Raw genomic sequence first — 17709 nt, forward strand, 5'->3', positions numbered from 1 at the left:
TATATGCTGTTTCTAAAACAAGACAGTGTTTATTTGATTTGATTTAGTACAAAAGAAAAATAAAATGTCATCAAATGGTGAATGGAAAATGTATCTTCTCCACTCTCTTTCCTCACTAAATGATGTCAGATTTCCACCCTGATATAAATCCTTTCACATACAAACAAAGTGACGACTGTGGAAAAGCACTGTGTTCACAAATGCTCTTAACCTAAGCTATCAAGCCAACAAGCTAACCCGTGCCTCTTCTGTGATATTTGACTTGGAAATGCCGTTTAGCGCCGAATTTGTGTGTTGCAACTGACAACCGTTTTTTTGGACAACTGAACGCCGTTCACAACGTGACAGACACACGACACCGTCTCCCGCTGTAGGGGGTCCTGGAGAAAAACGATTCAACAGATTGGCCGGGCGGCATGAGACTAGACCGCCTGCGTCAAATAAACCAAGTTACTTCGTCAAGACGGTTTGTTTCCGAGACTGCCTGTACTTGTCTCTGTATGAGTGTGGACCGGCAGGGGGGTGGGAGGGGGGGGGGGGGGGGGAATGGGCGAGAAGGTGACGAGGGAGCAGTTGGCGTGACAACGACGTCAACGCTTGTCCTTATGAACTCAACATCGCATGTTTAACACGTCGACTTCCTTCAGCCTGCGGCCACAGATTTGGAAAATGCAAATGGAAATGGGGGGGATGACACAAACGGGTGTGGGGAGGAAGGAGTGTGTGTGACTCACACACACACACACACACACACACACACACACACACACACACACACACACACACACACACACACACACACACACACAGACACACACACACACACCAAGACCCAGAACACCAGCAATGGTCCACTTATTAAAAATAGACAAGGGAGGTCAGATTCACTGCCTTTGCAGTGGCACAGCCACGCCGCCCAACACAACCCTGACCAACGGGTCTGTTGCCATCCCTAAACCTAAAGACATCAAAGACAGTGATTGGTCGAGGCAGTCGGCCTACTGATGACATCACATGGCAAAATTAGCATAGACACTTGAAAAAGCATTGGCAAGTATGTAAAGTATTTTTGATCTGAAATGAAAAACATTATGAGATCAGTTGAATTGAAAGTTAGTAAAAGTGTCACAAAAAAACATAACCCAATGCAATACCTTCTTTCGAGAGTCCATTATTGTATTCATAAACATCGTTACAGAGCTGGTATGTTCACCAGACGATATGTCATTGGAGTGTGGGTAGAAAGTCAACCACGATAAACAGCCCGGCTGACTCCTAGCCACGCCCTGCAGCGTGCGATGGTTGAGACCTCTGCTGAAGGACAACTCGGGACACACACCATCAGCACCATCTTATCACGTCAGGTCAAGACGCTCCTAAGGGCTTTGAAAGAGCCAATGAATAACCAAACTCATACCCTAGTCCCCAAGCCTTTAATCAGTGTGCAAACAAGGTGATTCAGGTAGCATTCAAATCAAATAACTAAATCCAAGGGGAAAGACAGAACACTGACATCCTACGATACTACTTCCTACGATACTACACGATACTAGTACTAAAACAAACAGGAGCGCATTACACTCACAACCACACTAGCATTTCTCTCAGCAATTCTCCTGGTAAGACCAAACAATATCTGAGCTGCTGAATAAAGGTTTTGCCTGGCAGCAGAAACCAACCCAACACTCCTTTATAAAAGATAAACACTGCACACACAGAGAGAGAGTCGTGCCAGCTAGTTTCCACACAGAGCATTTTCCACTTCTTAACGAGCCATTAAACACTTCCTGGGGGCCGCCTGGGAAATGTCACATTCAGATGAAAAGTTCATAAAGTTGAAATAAAACAACTGCTACACAAAAATATTCTGTGTGTGTGTGTGTGTGTGTGTGTGTGTGTGTGTGTGTGTGTGTGTGTCTCTCTGTTAGCATAGCGTTGCTGTATGTACAGTGGAGCAACAAGATGACTTTTCCCAGGGCCCCAATTTTCCTTTGGGCTCCGTATTTCATTGAACTGAAGAACATTCAGAAGGCCTCGCTCTCTCTCCGTCTCTCTCTCTCTCGCCCTCTCTTCGTTACGTGGTAACCATAACTACCTCCAGACAGGTCAACTTTAAACTGAAACAATATGGCTGCTCCTGTGGGTGTGGATGTTTTGGCCCTTGGGGGCATCCTTAGCACCAAGATAAAGGACTTGAGGGCTAAAGATGTATCATACCTCCCATCTCAATTGATACACACCAGAGACAATAAATTTAACTGCAATAAAAAAGACGTACATGGCTCTCCTTAACTTCACAACTGAAGTTAAAGGGGACATATAATGCCACCAGGTGCGAGTTTGATTAGCCTTACAAGCCGTTTCAAAAATCTGCCCCATATGACATCCCTAGTGGGCGTGTCCACCTAGATCTGTGCTGGATAGATCAGTCTACCAGCCTACCCAGTGGACTGAGGTAAACATTGCTCATCTATCCAGCACAGATCTAGGTGGACACGCCCACTAGTGATGTCATATGGGGCCGATTTTTGAAACGGCTTGTAAGGCTAATCACACTCACACCTGGTGGCATAATATGTCCCCTTTAACATCCACTAGAAGTCCCTTCCACATACCTACTACAATACCAGACCGATTTGATTTCCTCCTTTTGAAAGACACACAAAGTAGTATTGATAATTTGGCACTTACTGTACACACTTTTTGTATGTTTTTTACGTCCTGGCACTTGAAAATAGTACTCATCAAGTGTAGCATCTTATCCTAGCTATGTTTGTTGGACAGGGGAATGGGTAAACCTCGCGATTGTTAGTGCTTGGCACTTGGTTCTATGAACACCTTTACTGTACCGACAGCCATGTATTGTTGTTTCTCTTTCTTCTGCTGCTTCGGATAAAAGCTAAATGGCCTGAATGTGAATGTAAAATGATCATTTTTACTTCATGACAACCATTCACAGATGATTAAGTGGTTGACGAACTACAACAGAGAGCAAAGCTTCAACATCCACTCGCCACTGTTATTGAAAACATCGAACCCAAAAGCTTAGTTTGATGGTACAGCTTCAAATGTATGACAATGATGCATTGCAGAGGTTCTAGGTAAGTCATGACTGTATTGGCCGTGCTGAGACACCACAGACGTTTGTTCCTGGTTCATCAGTGGGAAAATCGCAGATCACCTTGTAGAGAATCCAATGTGCCAAAGCTAAATTTAGCGGTGACATAGTGGCCTATATGAGACGAATAGGCTCTCGAAGGCGGCTGCAGCAGCCCCAAAGCTCTACCTACGGTGGATGCAGAAAGCCCCTTACGTTGAAGTTCAAACCTCATGATTCAACCTGACAATCAAGGAGATGATTAGTGTGCTATTTGTGGGTGACCAGACACCGCTTACATCACCTTACGTGAAATGGTATATTTTCTACACATTATATTAAACATTTTCCTCAAACGTTTTGTCATTTTTAGAAGGCTAAGCAGAAGTGAAGGAGGAATAGAGGCAACACCCACACCCACAGCCCAGGTGGTAGACTGACACCCTATATTAATGATGGATGAACAACTGTGGTGTCATCACAATAGTGGGTCGTACGCACGCGCACACACTGGCACACACACACACACACACACACACACGAGCACTGTGGCCTTTCCATGGCCCACAGTGTAGCACCTTTACACAATGTGCGCTGGAGCAAGGTTGCCAAGGAGCACAGTTAGCTGCAGCCCTGCGTGTCAGTCCAGGTGGAGTGAGTGTCAATAGAGGGAGCTTCACTGCTCCCCCAATAACAAAAACACAAATGCACTTAAATATTTGACAGACCCTCCCTGTTGCTTAATACGGCCCCTATTTTTTTCAAGTATCTTAATGTTATCCATGTTGCTACAGCTAGCCATTAAGTATTTTGTGTAGAGTATGGCCATGCCACCTCGTTAAGCAATCAAAGGACATTAATATGAATCTCGCCTCTTCACCGCAACCGGCCACGTCTTTCTATTCACTTCCCGCGTCAAAAGCCGTAACGTTCAACTGTCTATCCGTCACTTTCCCGCCCTTTCCTGACACCTCTTAAGATCAGAGCCCATCAATCCTGGTGAGGACGGCCTTCAACCAATCGATGGAGGGTTAGCCCACCTCGCAGCCTGCCATAGGTCAGCCCGGATTAGAAGGGGAAACGACCGGGACGTCATTACAGCGCCCGGGCCCTCGACTGACCCAGATCACGTACGTCATAACGTCATAACGACTGACAGACAGACAGACATCTGGTGGCTAACCCTCACCCTCACAGAGAGGAGTTTGGTTTTCTAAGAAATACAAGAACCTCCGACGAGAAGTAATCTGATCCCCAGAAGACAAAAAGGAGAACGAACAGACTGGCCCCAGTGTGACCAACGCCTGTCGCAAAAGGACTATTTGTATGTAACTAATATTGTACTTCTGTTGCGTAGAACACATTAATTATTTAGAAGGTTTTAGCAGAGAGGAAAAGCCATCCTTCTGTTTCTACATGAACATGTCCCCAAACATGTCACAGTCGGCATCAACACTATCCACCATTTTCCCAGACTACTTGTCAGCATTCTTTTCAAATATACAACCCCAAAGTGGCCATGAATACAAACCCAGAGAGGCCATGAACACTGCAAGGTTGGGACTTTTAATAGCCCTATAGACGTCCGAAGGCTTGATTTATGATATAGCTCCTAGCCTCTACTATCTGAGGGTACTATGTCGCACCCTGGTCATTGGCCTTCCTCCGAGGGGCGACCGTACATTCCTATAAAGCACACTGGTGTTTGTCTGATTGGAGCGTGTCAGTGAAGGAGAGCCTCCAAGGTCCTTCAGCGACCACGTGGTCTGCACGGAGGGAGAGACAGGTGGATATACCTCAGGGATTATCCCACAGATACGCAAATAACCCATGTCTAGTATGTTGATAGTTTGTGGTGAGTTCATCTGTGACATGGCAGAGGCATGGCATGGCAGTTTGTCTACCAACACTGCAGTGGGATTTCCATCTTCCTTGGTCACATTAAAGCCCTCATTCAACAGCCAGCCTTGATAAGGCTGAGTGAGGAAACATCATACCTGGCCTGTGAGGTCAGTGGAAAGAGCATTGCAAACAGAACCCGTCCCACTGTAAAGAAATGGTGACACCACAAGTGTGCAAGCGTTATGGGTGGGTCCGTTTTATCTCTCCAAAGTAGTTTAGTGACGCAAAGTAGCCCATTAGCACGTCCTACGTTATGACACACACGTTTAAGATTCCCTCTCCCCTAGGAACAGCTCTACTGCAAACAAATACAGGCCCGGAAGATCTTACGAAACAGAAGACAAAAGAACCACCAACTGACTCATCTTGAACAACTCTAGCAAGAATGAACTGAACATCTGAAGCTTTGAACAATTTCAACTAAATATTAACTGGGAAACATTGTATTTTAACCAAGTTGCACAAGTAACACGTTTTTTTGGTGTGGCTTAGTATATGGGGAGTGTCCAATCTTATTGCTAAATATAAATAAACAATGACTCATTCTCCAAGTGGTTACTGATTTACACAAGTCATTTAATTACACAAAGGGCTATAAGGAAATATGCAAAACTGTATTTTGCAACTCTTCATCATGAAATGAATTACAGAGTAGCCACTTCTGTTTGCGGTAGGCCTAAATATAAAAGTACAAGTATCGCTAACTTAACATCCAACACGATCTGTTTGATGAGAGGCTCACCGAAACACAATAACTGAGTTGTACTGGCAATTCAAAGACCTGCGGATGACTTCATTGAAGGAACTAAATGTAAGCAAGGGCTATAAATGACACATGAGCAGGAAGGGCGGGCACAAAAAAATAAACATTATACCAGCTGTCTGAACCGGTGAGGATCAGATTCCACACAAGCAACCCATCTGCCTGTCTGAACACGGCAAATACCAACATTTCAATAAATGATCATCTTTCGGAGGTCGAGAGAGATCTGGAGACGGCCGAGGTGTCAACTCATTTGGATATTAACAACACAGGCCAGGCCTCGAGCACGCTGTCTTCTTCAGTAAACAGTATTGACCGACAACAGCTCTACGGGTCCAGGGTTCGAGTCCAGCCATACCTGTCCCGTATGCGGTGTCACATCACGTCGCCAGCCCCCTTAAATCCAGTTCATCCGTTCCTCCTTTATTCTTTCAATCGCAATTTGAAGCACAAGTACTAATGTTTCTTCTCCATTCGCACGTCGCTCTCCCACAATGGAAAGTAAAGAGGATTTGGTAAGAAGATTTACACTGAGACTCACACACACACACACAGGCGCACGCACGCACGCACGCACACTCTCTTAATCCCCCACATTTCTTCACAAGCTCCAAAGTGTTCTGGGATACATCTCCTCCACACAAGGCAGTAAGTACACAGTGTGTGTTTCAACAAAGCCAGAGCTGAGAAGTGAGCTGGTGACTCTTTACCCAATAATGAAATCGACCATAAAAACCTCCCTTTATGATCCGATTAAAAGGTTTCGTTATGAGTTCCCCTTACTGAGCTTTGCACACAATCCCAACGTGCTACTGTATCTCCCCCCTGGACCTATATATAACTCAAGGCCTGCATATACTGAAGATTGACTTCACGGCAGAAAGCCCCACTAAGAGCAAGCAGGCCCCTTCACTGTGCATTGACTAATCTGCTGATACAGCAACACTCCTGACAGCCACCCACACACACCACCACCCCCATCACCACCACCACCACCCCCACCACCACCCCCACCACCACCACCACCACACCCTTCTCCCAGGGAGGATCTGGGGCAATGGAAAACTGCAGGGGAGCGTGGTAAGTTGCTCATTGTTCGTGGCGTGTTCACAATAGCCCACATGCTGAGGGAGGAAGTACATTAAATGACTGAATACGAGGCAGTCTTCCATGAATCCCGTGTATTACAATAAACTTGACTTCATTCAAGTCACAATATATAAAAATATACTCGAGCGGGTATCTGGGCGGTGGCGTTGAGTTTGATAGCCAAAAACCAAACAGATGAGACAAAATTAACAACGAGGATAGATAAACCTAAACAGATACACGTAATAAAACCTCCAGAGTATTATCTGCAGGTTTTATTACGACTCGGTAGTAGCTGCTTCTAACTTGCCACGACCAATAAAGCGTTCATTACAGCCCCATTAAGATATGATTTAATCACACCGTGGATACGGACAGTCCCGGGTCATGTCCCTCGACACATGGTGTCTGTATTGACCGTAACTCAGTTTGAAACTGGTGCCCACTAAATATTCCAACTGCCCGATTAATAACCCCAGGCTCATTACCGCTGACCGGTGATAGACTATAGGGCGGTCACGATGGAAAGAGAATACAACTAGTGGAAATCAATGCATTCAGGCGGAGCACAGCTTCATGCGGGACTACAGATGGGACTACAGACTACAGATGGAAATTAGCCGGCATGGCTCAATCTGGCACATTTACATGTTGAACTCTGTTGCTCGTGTTTATTAATGTGCGCTGTCCCTTTAAATAAAGAAATCAAAAATGTGAACCGCCAATCAGTTTCATGCTGTGTGGAAATCGTCTTGAACAAGACAAGCTTTGGCCGCTGTAAAGTCTGTTGTCGTTGGTACGGTTACTTACCTGCAATGCATTCTGGGCTTTTCCACAATAGCTATAAATAACCAACTTCCAAAATGCATTCTTTCACTATGTTTGAGCCCACCATTTGTTGACCAGACAATGTGAAGCCATGAGCTCCACATCCGCCAAGCCAAGACTAGTATAAGTATTTGAAAATAAATTTGTAATACTCTTGATAGCAATTGAAGCAGAACTGTTTATTGCATATTAAAGCCAAAGATTAAATAATATTCTTGCTGGCAGCTCCATCCAAACAAAATATTTCTAATAATAAATTACATTGAATCCTGTTTCTAACCTGTGCTAGGAGAAACAAACTAATTGCAAAAAACAGCCAAGTACTTTTTCCTAATTTTAAAAGAATTAGACCACTTAGAACATCAAGACATTTTGAGCCGACAAAACCCCCTCACAATCACTTATCTGCATTAATAACTCTTAATCTGACTAAGTACCTCCGCACAAACGCAACAGCAGGCACTTGATCTCTGCAGAAATGTTAACAATGAATGACTTTGAAAGTTGTGCACACAAAAGGAGGAAAGTAAAAACTTAAGAGAATAAGCTCACATCAATCACCAGGAACTAATATAACTTAGCATGATGAACGTCCAACATTAAGATCCATTAAGCTATGTAGTCCGTCAAAACATCGAACAAAGCAGGAGAATACTTCACGCTTAAATCCTGTACTACCTGATGGGCAATCACTGTAAATCTTTTTACAGCTTTGAGAGTTTTAAAACATACCCTTCTACTTTAATAACCATAAGACCAAAGCCAGTTCTGATAAAGCGAATCACTGCCTGTGCTGAACACACTGGTCAATGTCACGGGTCAGTTGGTCAGCGTACTTAAAACGTTGTGTTCTGGGGATATTCATGTGTCAAACAAAGTCATGTTCTGTGTCCATCACTGCTCATTAGGTAATCACTAAATGGAATTTTGTGGTTTTTATTTTTGGGCAGAAACGCCAAGAAGCTGCCAAGTATGGCTTTTTAAATACTCGCCAACAACGACACCAGCTTTGAATTGTCCCAAGTATAAATATTACACTGTTGCAGCAGCACTCTGACAGTGTGCGATTAAAAATGTTTTTTTTCCCAGTCACATTTCTCCACATCAAGAGCTTGCCTTCAGATAAACGTTTTAATCCTTGCCAAAAAATGAAATGACACGTTACATTCTTGTCCCGCGTAAAAGTTAATTTCACCACAGAGACCGGTGAACCGTGAACCTAGCAGAACGCACGGCTCAGCGAGCCCACATCCTTCAAATGTTCCCATCGTGTTGGCTTAGAACCTGGTGCTAATAACACCAGCTGGAAGGCTCTCACACACCGGGGAGGAAACGGGAGAGTGCAGTACTTGACAATTTTGACCTTTTTGCTGGCCCAGGTTCAGCAAGAGCTGTACCTGTCATATTCCACGCTGCAAGACGATAAAGCATCTGTTCTGAGGCGTACATGTTGTATGCAACTTCACAAATGCATACAAACACTCCCATCCTTGCTGTATTACGCACGTATTTACTAGTTAGCATCTGTTGTGTATGATATTTTGCATTAAATACTGCAAGTGGACGAATTTTGTGATCCCACAGACAAAATGTCCCCGTCATTGGATTAATACAATTGAGCTTATCTTAAAATGTACTCCTTCAACAAACGACCGTCTAAAGATAGTAATAAAGCTAAATGGTGCCATGGTGTACCAAGATGCACTATTTAAAAGTCCCTTCTCTATCCAATGACAGGCCTCTCCTCCCTCCTCGCCTCCACATAGATAAGGAGTTCCTTCCTGGAAGAGTGTTGTGCTCCTTGAAGCTGGGATGCTGGATGGATGCCACACACATGCTTGTTTTGTTTGTTTTCCAGAAGAATCCCATTGGTCCCTTGGGTGCCAGTGTGGAGAGGGGGCGGGATTAACATAACATAACCCCCCTGGACGTTCTTGACGAGAAAAAAAAAGCACAGATAACAAGCTTTGCTGTTGGTGATCGAGTAAACAACGGACCAGTTGGAGTTCTGCGGGTCGTGGTTTATGGTAAAAGCTAAATAAAGTCAAGTAAAAATATACTGGTTGGAATCCGACTCTGATGAGGCATAACTTAAGAAGACAAAAGGTTTCAGATCTCATTACAAAACAAGCTTTGGCAGAAGTAAGGAGTTCTTCCAACAGAAGTAATAGAGCACTTCCCCCAGAAGTTTAAGAGTTCCCTACTGCCTTTTCTTCCCGCTACCCAGATAAGTAATCAGAGAACTCTTCAAAGAACCTCTACCACATCAACCTGAAACATTTGACTGTGTAATCTCCTACCTGCCCTCCTCTGAAGTCAAATTACATCACAATGATTAGGCTGCCATTCGTAAAAGTGTGTGTGACTGAGGTTTTTCTCTTTACTCTTCAAATCAGAAGTAGTGTCAACAGAAGAAACAGTCAGCTGATGACCCTTGACCCCTTGCACCCTATTGGATACTCACTGCCAATCAAAAAGCAAATTCCACTCACCTCGACCCACCAGGATAAGAACAGCATTAAGACGAGGAAAATGGAGGTAAAAAATAAAACCCAGTGACAAAAAGGTGGTGCAGTCAGCTGTAAAACATACCTCTAGGGCAGTTCCTTGGAACAGACAGGCTTGGGCGTTTGTTTTGAGCCCTGGGCCCTGATGTGTGATTAATAGCTCTGGCCCCGCCCACATAATAATCATCATAATCAGGGGGCGGAGCCTGTCATACAGGAGGCAATACTGCTCTGACTCAGGGATTGACATAAGCTTATAATTAATGGGCCACTGGGTGGAGGAGAAGGTGGTAGGCGCAAGAGGGGTTTAGAGGTTTGGCCTGGTTATCTATAAATGTTTCCTGGTCAACGGTCGCAGGCCGCATTAAAGCTAGTTTCAACACACGTCTGAGACTTCGTGTTTGCCAGGCAAAAGAACAAGATTTCTTCGTCTGAACAACATTGAACATGAGCACCAAACTGTTGGTTAAGTTTGTGATCGGACAACCAATGTACAGGCAGCCTTCAAAGTGGATTAATTCACCCGCCGGAGTGGAAAAATAGACCGACCAAGCAGCTCCTTTAATATGTACCCACACATTTTACCAACTGTCAAAATGTCAAATGTAGCCATCATGGGCTGGTGGCATTTGTTCATTTTGGACCCTGAGTGCAGGCCTCTGAAGCCCACAAGAACCAGAGCTTTGATTGTTCCACAGCTGTCCCTTGTAGCGAACAGACAGCTTAAGAGCAGAGGAAGTCCGGGTAACAAGGTGGGTGGAGGCGATTGTAAAGCAGAACATTTGAATAACAATGGCTGCCCAACCAGAGACTCTTAGTCGGATGAAACTCCGGCTTTGTTTGGGTTTTAATTCCCTTTCACAGGAATGTGAAGGTGAATACATTTTCATCAAGACAGGAGAAAATGCTTCTTAACCCATTTGTGCCGGCTGCTGCGCGACGCAACATTGTATCTAGTAGATACAATGTTGCGTCGCGCAGCAGCCGGCATAAATGGGTAAAAATAACTGGCATAAACAATGGCAGTTATTAACAGTCAACACGCACAAAACAAGTCACTGAAAATGTTTTATTGACAATTCAAAAACGTGTGGCGAGAATTTAAATAAGGAGGAGAATTCGACCAATCAGACAGAGGGAGAGAGAGAGAGCATAAGATATGTAGAAGGTGCCTCGGGGCATACTATTGGATTTTCCCTCCACAGACCAACTCCAGCAATAGATCTGCGCTGGCCAGGCTACATAAAGAGAGTGTGTGGGAAGGAGCTGCTGGATTTAGCTTATTATTCCCAAATGGAGACACATCTCCAGTGAAACCACTCGGTTCCCACTCACACCCAGACACGTCGAGGAAACAATAAGCGTAGGCCTACTATACTCATACAAAGCGGATGCGGACGATGACCCATTTGTTTTAACCAGGGTTGAAATGAAAATACATCTCCAACAGCGGCTCCGTTTCTCTATGTAAAAGACAGTCTGACGATTATGCTGCAAACCCCTATGGTATATCTTTGTGTCATGTTTCAGTGGATCACGATGTGCCAAGATTCCTGCATGTAAAATGTACTTCCAATCCGTGTTCCTCCACAGTTGCTTCAACGTTTCATTAATACCAAACATACCGAATCGATACAGCTTTCAAAAAAAGGGAACCCAGAAACCGAGTCTCACGGCACCAATTGGCTTGGTTCCCTCTCTAAACCCTCAGCGACCCCATGAATAAATAAAGAGCAGACAGGGACCGCTGCTCACGGAGCCAAAGATCGTCTGGAGCCGTAATGTGGTGGAAGAGGAGCGTTCAGTAATTTGCCTGTGGGTACAGCAAGGCTCAGATGATATGACAACATGACCAATATGAAGCCGTGTGACTTATCGCATATTAAGGGTGGATTTGTATTTGGCCCGTGAGCAAACATTGAACGTAATGTTGAAAGGCCAGCTGGATGTCGGGAACGCGCCACACCTTAAACGAGACCATAAACCTCAATGTCCTCAACTTGTCGATAAATTATTACCATTTCTCTTTATAAAAAAATTCCCAAGCGCTTCTACCTTGAAGCTGAACGGTATATAAATAATACATCTTATACATCGTTATTGTACTATTGTACTTGTACTGTAGCCAAGAACAATGTGTTCCCAATAGGCCTTAGACTGACCTCACAGCAGTACATCGTGCGAAGTTTCCAGCAAACTGAAATGAACACTGACCATGACTCATTCAGGAAAGGAGGACCTAAGCTTCCTGATCCAAGGAGGCCTAGTTCTACCCCCTGCTGAGAAACATTCGCCCCCCCCCCCCCATCCCACACACAGTACATTCTCCCGGTGGACTTCAATGTTTTGAGGTTTCAAATCTCCAAAACAAAGACTAGTCCTGGCTCCTTCCCCTTTTATGTAATAATGTGTCTTGCGATTCGACTGAATGTAACGCTCATAGGAGGATTCGACCGTATGGACTGCACTGAAGAACCCCACAAGTTCCCAAGGATTAAGGCTGTCAAGTGTATTTTGGGACGGCTGATGTTCGGTTTGACCACTTGACGTGACGCGTGACTCGCGTTGGATAACGCGTGTAACGCGCCTAACCTGCCGCTTGATCATTGTGCGTCACCAAAATGGTTCAACGCACCTAACGCGCCTGCGCATCCACCATCGCTCCGCTGTATTTAGGAGTCCGAGGTAGGAAACCCAAACGCCGCCGTGTTTGGGTGCATGATAGAGCTTAGATCGGGTTAGATTAAACAATCTCGGATATAAATAACAATAATCGGGTTCAATAACTTCACATGGTGTGTCTGGTGTGTTTCCAGCATTCGTAGTGTTGATCAGCAGAGAAATAGTCCGCCAAAGACGTTGAGGTTGCTTAGCAACCAAAGACGCTGCCCATGCATGTGAATGGAGCGTTCCCTCTTCGTCAGAACTATCAAACCAAACATCCTTCACATTCACCGAGCGAACATTATGAAAGTAAAATGCACATTTCTCGCTTAAAATGTTTACATAAACACGTTTAATGGCGTAACTATGTTACTATTTCCATACAGAATAAAGAGTAAGATGTCCGCCATGTGCCTCTGTGCAAGCGTGTTAAAAGCTATATTTTTGGAACTCGGCGCGTTGGTGCGTTTACGTGCGTCATTACGTGCGTCTGCCGCGTCTAACGCCCCTAACGCGTCTACGCGCCTAAACCAATGGTTCCCTATGTAAAAATGCCCCTACGCGAGTAACGCGTTTGGTGTGGCCGTACCTTTACTCTCAGGACAATCGCTATCGGTCGATGTGAGAGATGGTTGGCGTCGGTTGTTTCTGATTGGACGTTGTACTAACAAACGTCCAAACAGGAGATCTTGAACAATGAAAAAGTAGCTGAAAACCACTACAGATTTGATCTTTTCTTCTAAACAAGTCCAACATGAATGGCATTCAAAGAATTTGTATAAGATATGATGACAGCAAAATTGAATTGCGTCCGCACCATACAAATCGACCTTGTGCTTTAACACTGGAGACGGTCATGAAACTCACTCACTCCTTCCACAAACATTGAATTTGAAAAGGCTGAACAAAAGTGCACAGAAGCTCAAAGACATCAAACCCGTTCGGGAAAAAACAACAAACTCCCCGACAGACGGAGGCCGAGGCCTGGGTGACATAACGCAGAGAACGTCTAGGCTCTGAAAACACCCCGATACGTCCACCAGAAACAAACACAAACACACAAGTTACACAGAGGAGCGCCGACCGACCACGGCACGGTCGGAAATTCATCGCCAGGGGATTAAGGGTCAGCTCTCCTTTCCAGAAGTCAGCGTTATTAAAAGGACACTAAGCCATAAAGACCTTTGACCCCAAGTGCCGTGTGATGATGAGGAGGGAAAAAAACACGAGGACGTGAAAACATAGAAAAGGCTGGCACAGGAACGCAGACTCCCTCGGGGGCTGCTGAGAGTTTCATAAGCCTACAACACAGTTTGCTGACTGTTTCAAATGACGTCCAGTCATTTAATGTGCGCACTTATTGTATGTTGTACGTCCTGGCACTTAATGCACGCACTTATTGTATGTTGTACGTCCTGGTACTTAATGCACGCACTTATTGTATGTTGTACGTCCTGGCACTTAAAAATAGCACTTGGCATCATGTAGCATCTTATCCTAGGTATCTTGGGTTAACCTAGCAATTGTTAGTGCTTGGCACGAAAATCCTTACTGTACTGACAGAGATATGTTGCTGATTCTCTTTCTTCTGATAAATGTACATATTGTAAGGCCCTTTGGACAAAAGCGTCTGATAAATGCCCTAAATATAAATGTAGCACACAAACGGAACAACAAGATGTATGCGATTTGTCAAATCGGTTCCACAAAATCGTTGTCAACCCAGGAATGCAGCTAAACAAACACGACCACGAATGCAGATGAAAATAGATGGCCGACGCTCTCCTGAGAACAGCACTCTGTGTTGTTGATGTCTTACAGTGTGGATCCCACCCCCACAGGCGGCCACTCATAACAACAGTAATCCAACAGGCCTCTGCTCTTCAGACATTGATGCATGTCTTATTTCTGCCCTGCGGATTCCCAGACAGCCAGGGGGAGTTCCACGAGGTGGCCGCCTCCCGAGAGCACGCACACCGGACGCCACAGGTACGACTGCGTCACCCCGGTAGGACTTGACTGTGGACCAGTCGCCCGTCTCCGTGGCGACCGCTGTGGACCTAGTAGCGCTGGGCCATTGTGCTTCCATTATACGGATGAGCCGGAGCAACATCAACAGAAAGATCTCTCGGATCTAATCCTGACTTCTGTGTTTGTCCTTAAAGTTGGGCAATAGTCTTTATCACAAGTATTGATATCATTCTACTGTTGGATTTTATTGCTATTGTTGCATTTTAACAATTGTGTCATCATAACAATAGCTAATTTTATATAATGACGATATATATTGTCATAAAAAATATATAGTATTTTTTTTTCTTCCTTGTTTTGAACTAACAGCAGAGTTTTTGTGTGCTCAAAATATTAATATATACACACACGTGTTTCTGAATATATTTTCCTTGTTTTGAACCAACAGCAGAGTTTCTTGTGTGCTCAGAAATCATGTTCTTCGCTCCCTTCCAGAAGCCTCTCTGATCAGCCTGGCGACACCAGATTCCCTCCACTGAAGAACTGTTGTTCTTGGCACCATCTGTTCAGTGTGTGTGTGTGTGTGTGTGTGTGTGTGTGTGTGTGTGTGTGTGTGTGTGTGTGTGTGTGTGTGTGTGTGTGTGTGTGTGTGTGTGTGTGTGTGTGTGTGTGTGTGTGTGTGTGTGTGTGTTAAAGCCCCCTTGCTTCCCAACAACAGACACCCAGACTGGAATTACTACACAAGCCACAGGTTACAGATCTGACTAATACTGTAACACACACACACACACACACACACACACACACACACACACACACACACACACACACACAAAAGACTGGAAAGGAAATACAGTCAAATGTTTGCCCATTAACACTGCTATAAACATGAACAGCAGGCATCATGCATCTAGTAAACAAAGGGAATTGTCATCACTCTTGAACGCTACCCCTAAAGTTGGCATGGTTCACAGTCACAGTCAGTCGAGGACAGCTGTCCATAATCTTATTGTTTGGAGCTTTGTGTCTGAACCTGGCTAAATCAAAGTCCCACCAAAGAACAATTAATATCCGAAAAGCAAGAAAACGTTGCTTTGCACAACGGAGGGTAGGGCATCCCAGCAACCACAAGTCCCCAACTAAGTAGCCATGTCCAAAGGGCTAAGGCTATTAGCAAAGAGGATTATCGACTAAAATCGCTATGCTGTCCTATACTTGAGTGGATGTATAGGATATTATCAGCCATGTGCTCTATTGCTACTCTTCTATTGTTTTACCGGGCCGTGACATCGTCAGAAGAAGAGGTTGTTATTTTTTTTAAAACTCTTGCATCGCGTAAGGAGACCTGCTGTGACAACTGAATTCCCCCTTGGGGATCAATAAAGTGTTATCTAATCTTAGCCCACCAGAGAAATAAAGGCTGCTAACTCCTCTCTCGTCTGTTGCCTAGAGAGGTCCCAGGCTGCTAATGAGCTGGCCCGCCAGCTTAACACCTTTACCCCATTTCTCCTCCTGAACGTGTAGTTCAGTGTGCGTGCGTGCGTGCGTGCGTGCGTGCGTGCGTGCGTGTTTGTGTCGTGCACGTGCGTGTGGGTCCTCTCCCTGTGATAAACGGGGTGTTAAATATTGATCCAGTCGGATCCACTTGAGTTTCGCCTCCTCCAGGTGACGTTGTGCTGTGGATTCTGCAAAGGGGGCCCCAAGACAACGGAATAAAGCACTCAAGCTTGCGTTTGAATAGAGCAAACTACACTACGGCCGGGTGCTCCGGTACCCCAGCAGGGTACCCGTAGTTTGATCACCTGTCAGTAAGGCAGCATTTCGCAATCTATACCAACAACACAACAGAGCCACGCACACCCGAATACACCGGGTCGAGGTTCCCTACGTGACGTTCGGCACGGTTTATGGGTGTCCCCCCTCAAGCATACGGCTATAAAACCTAATTTAGGACAACGACGAGTGATGGTAGGGAATCCACTGTACGTGCGCCTCGTCCATGGGTGGACCCGAGTGCAGCCTACCTGTACGGCCCTGCAGAAGGGCAGACCGGGCGCAAGTTGCCCTGGTTCAGGTACGCGCCCTCCGTCCAGCCTCACCATGTTTCAGCGCCTCAATACGGCGGCTTTTAAGCGATTACAGTACAACACGTCTGTCATATTCCCCTTTATAACTGCGAATACGTCATATGGTGAACTGTTAACAAATAAGGAGGAAAAGAAGGAGAACAAAAGACATTCAGATGAAGAGGATCCGGGTGTAATGGTTAAATGTACTCGCCTGGACGGTCGACCTCATGAGGAGCCGCTCAGCGTGGCACCTGTCCGGCTAACCTGGAGGACGCCCCGGGGTCGGGTTTGTTTGCGGTCGCCAGGAAACCAGACGCTTTCTCACATCCGTTAGAGAGGTTTCTTTTCTTCGTCAATTAGTTTATAAAATACATTAAGACCGGGAGCAGGGAGCTCCGTTTGTTGCCGAATTGGACTTGACTTCAGAATTGTGTCACAAATACTGCCCTTTTCTTACCCCCCGCCTTCCCGCCCCTCAGCGGTCCCGCCTTACCGTGGCAGCAGCGCCCTCTACTGGATATTGTACGTCGGTGCATTAACATTAATCCTATCTGGGAGAATAAACAGACACCGTTCATTCAGGCTGGCATATACCCGGCCCTCTAATACCATCTTAACTTTAAATATAATACTGAGCTTACTTTCATTTAAGCATTTCTTAAAATCCCTAAAGCGATCTTTAAAATATTTGACATAACATATCACTGTCAAATACATGAGAAAATGTGTTGCCTGTTATTGTAGCACTCTGAAATGACTTGCTCATTCTTTAAAGTGAAATACATGTTTAAAAGGCGATCCAAAATAAAAATAACAAAA

The 17709-nt window shown here is 45.0% G+C and overlaps 1 protein-coding gene across 1 annotated transcript in view; it reads right to left on the minus strand.

The window, feature by feature from the left end:
• The window catches only part of eps8a (EGFR pathway substrate 8a, signaling adaptor), a 37003-nt gene extending 19721 nt beyond the window's left edge, over nucleotides 1–17282 (minus strand). The window contains exon 1 of the mRNA XM_079734039.1: nucleotides 17102–17282. The gene's annotated coding sequence lies outside the window, so the exon portion shown is untranslated. The remainder of the gene's footprint in view (nucleotides 1–17101) is intronic.
• Nucleotides 17283–17709: the final 427 nt, after the last annotated feature.

Source organism: Pollachius pollachius, assembly GCF_949987615.1.
Source record: "Pollachius pollachius genome assembly, chromosome: 4".
NCBI classification, from domain to species: domain Eukaryota; kingdom Metazoa; phylum Chordata; class Actinopteri; order Gadiformes; family Gadidae; genus Pollachius; species Pollachius pollachius.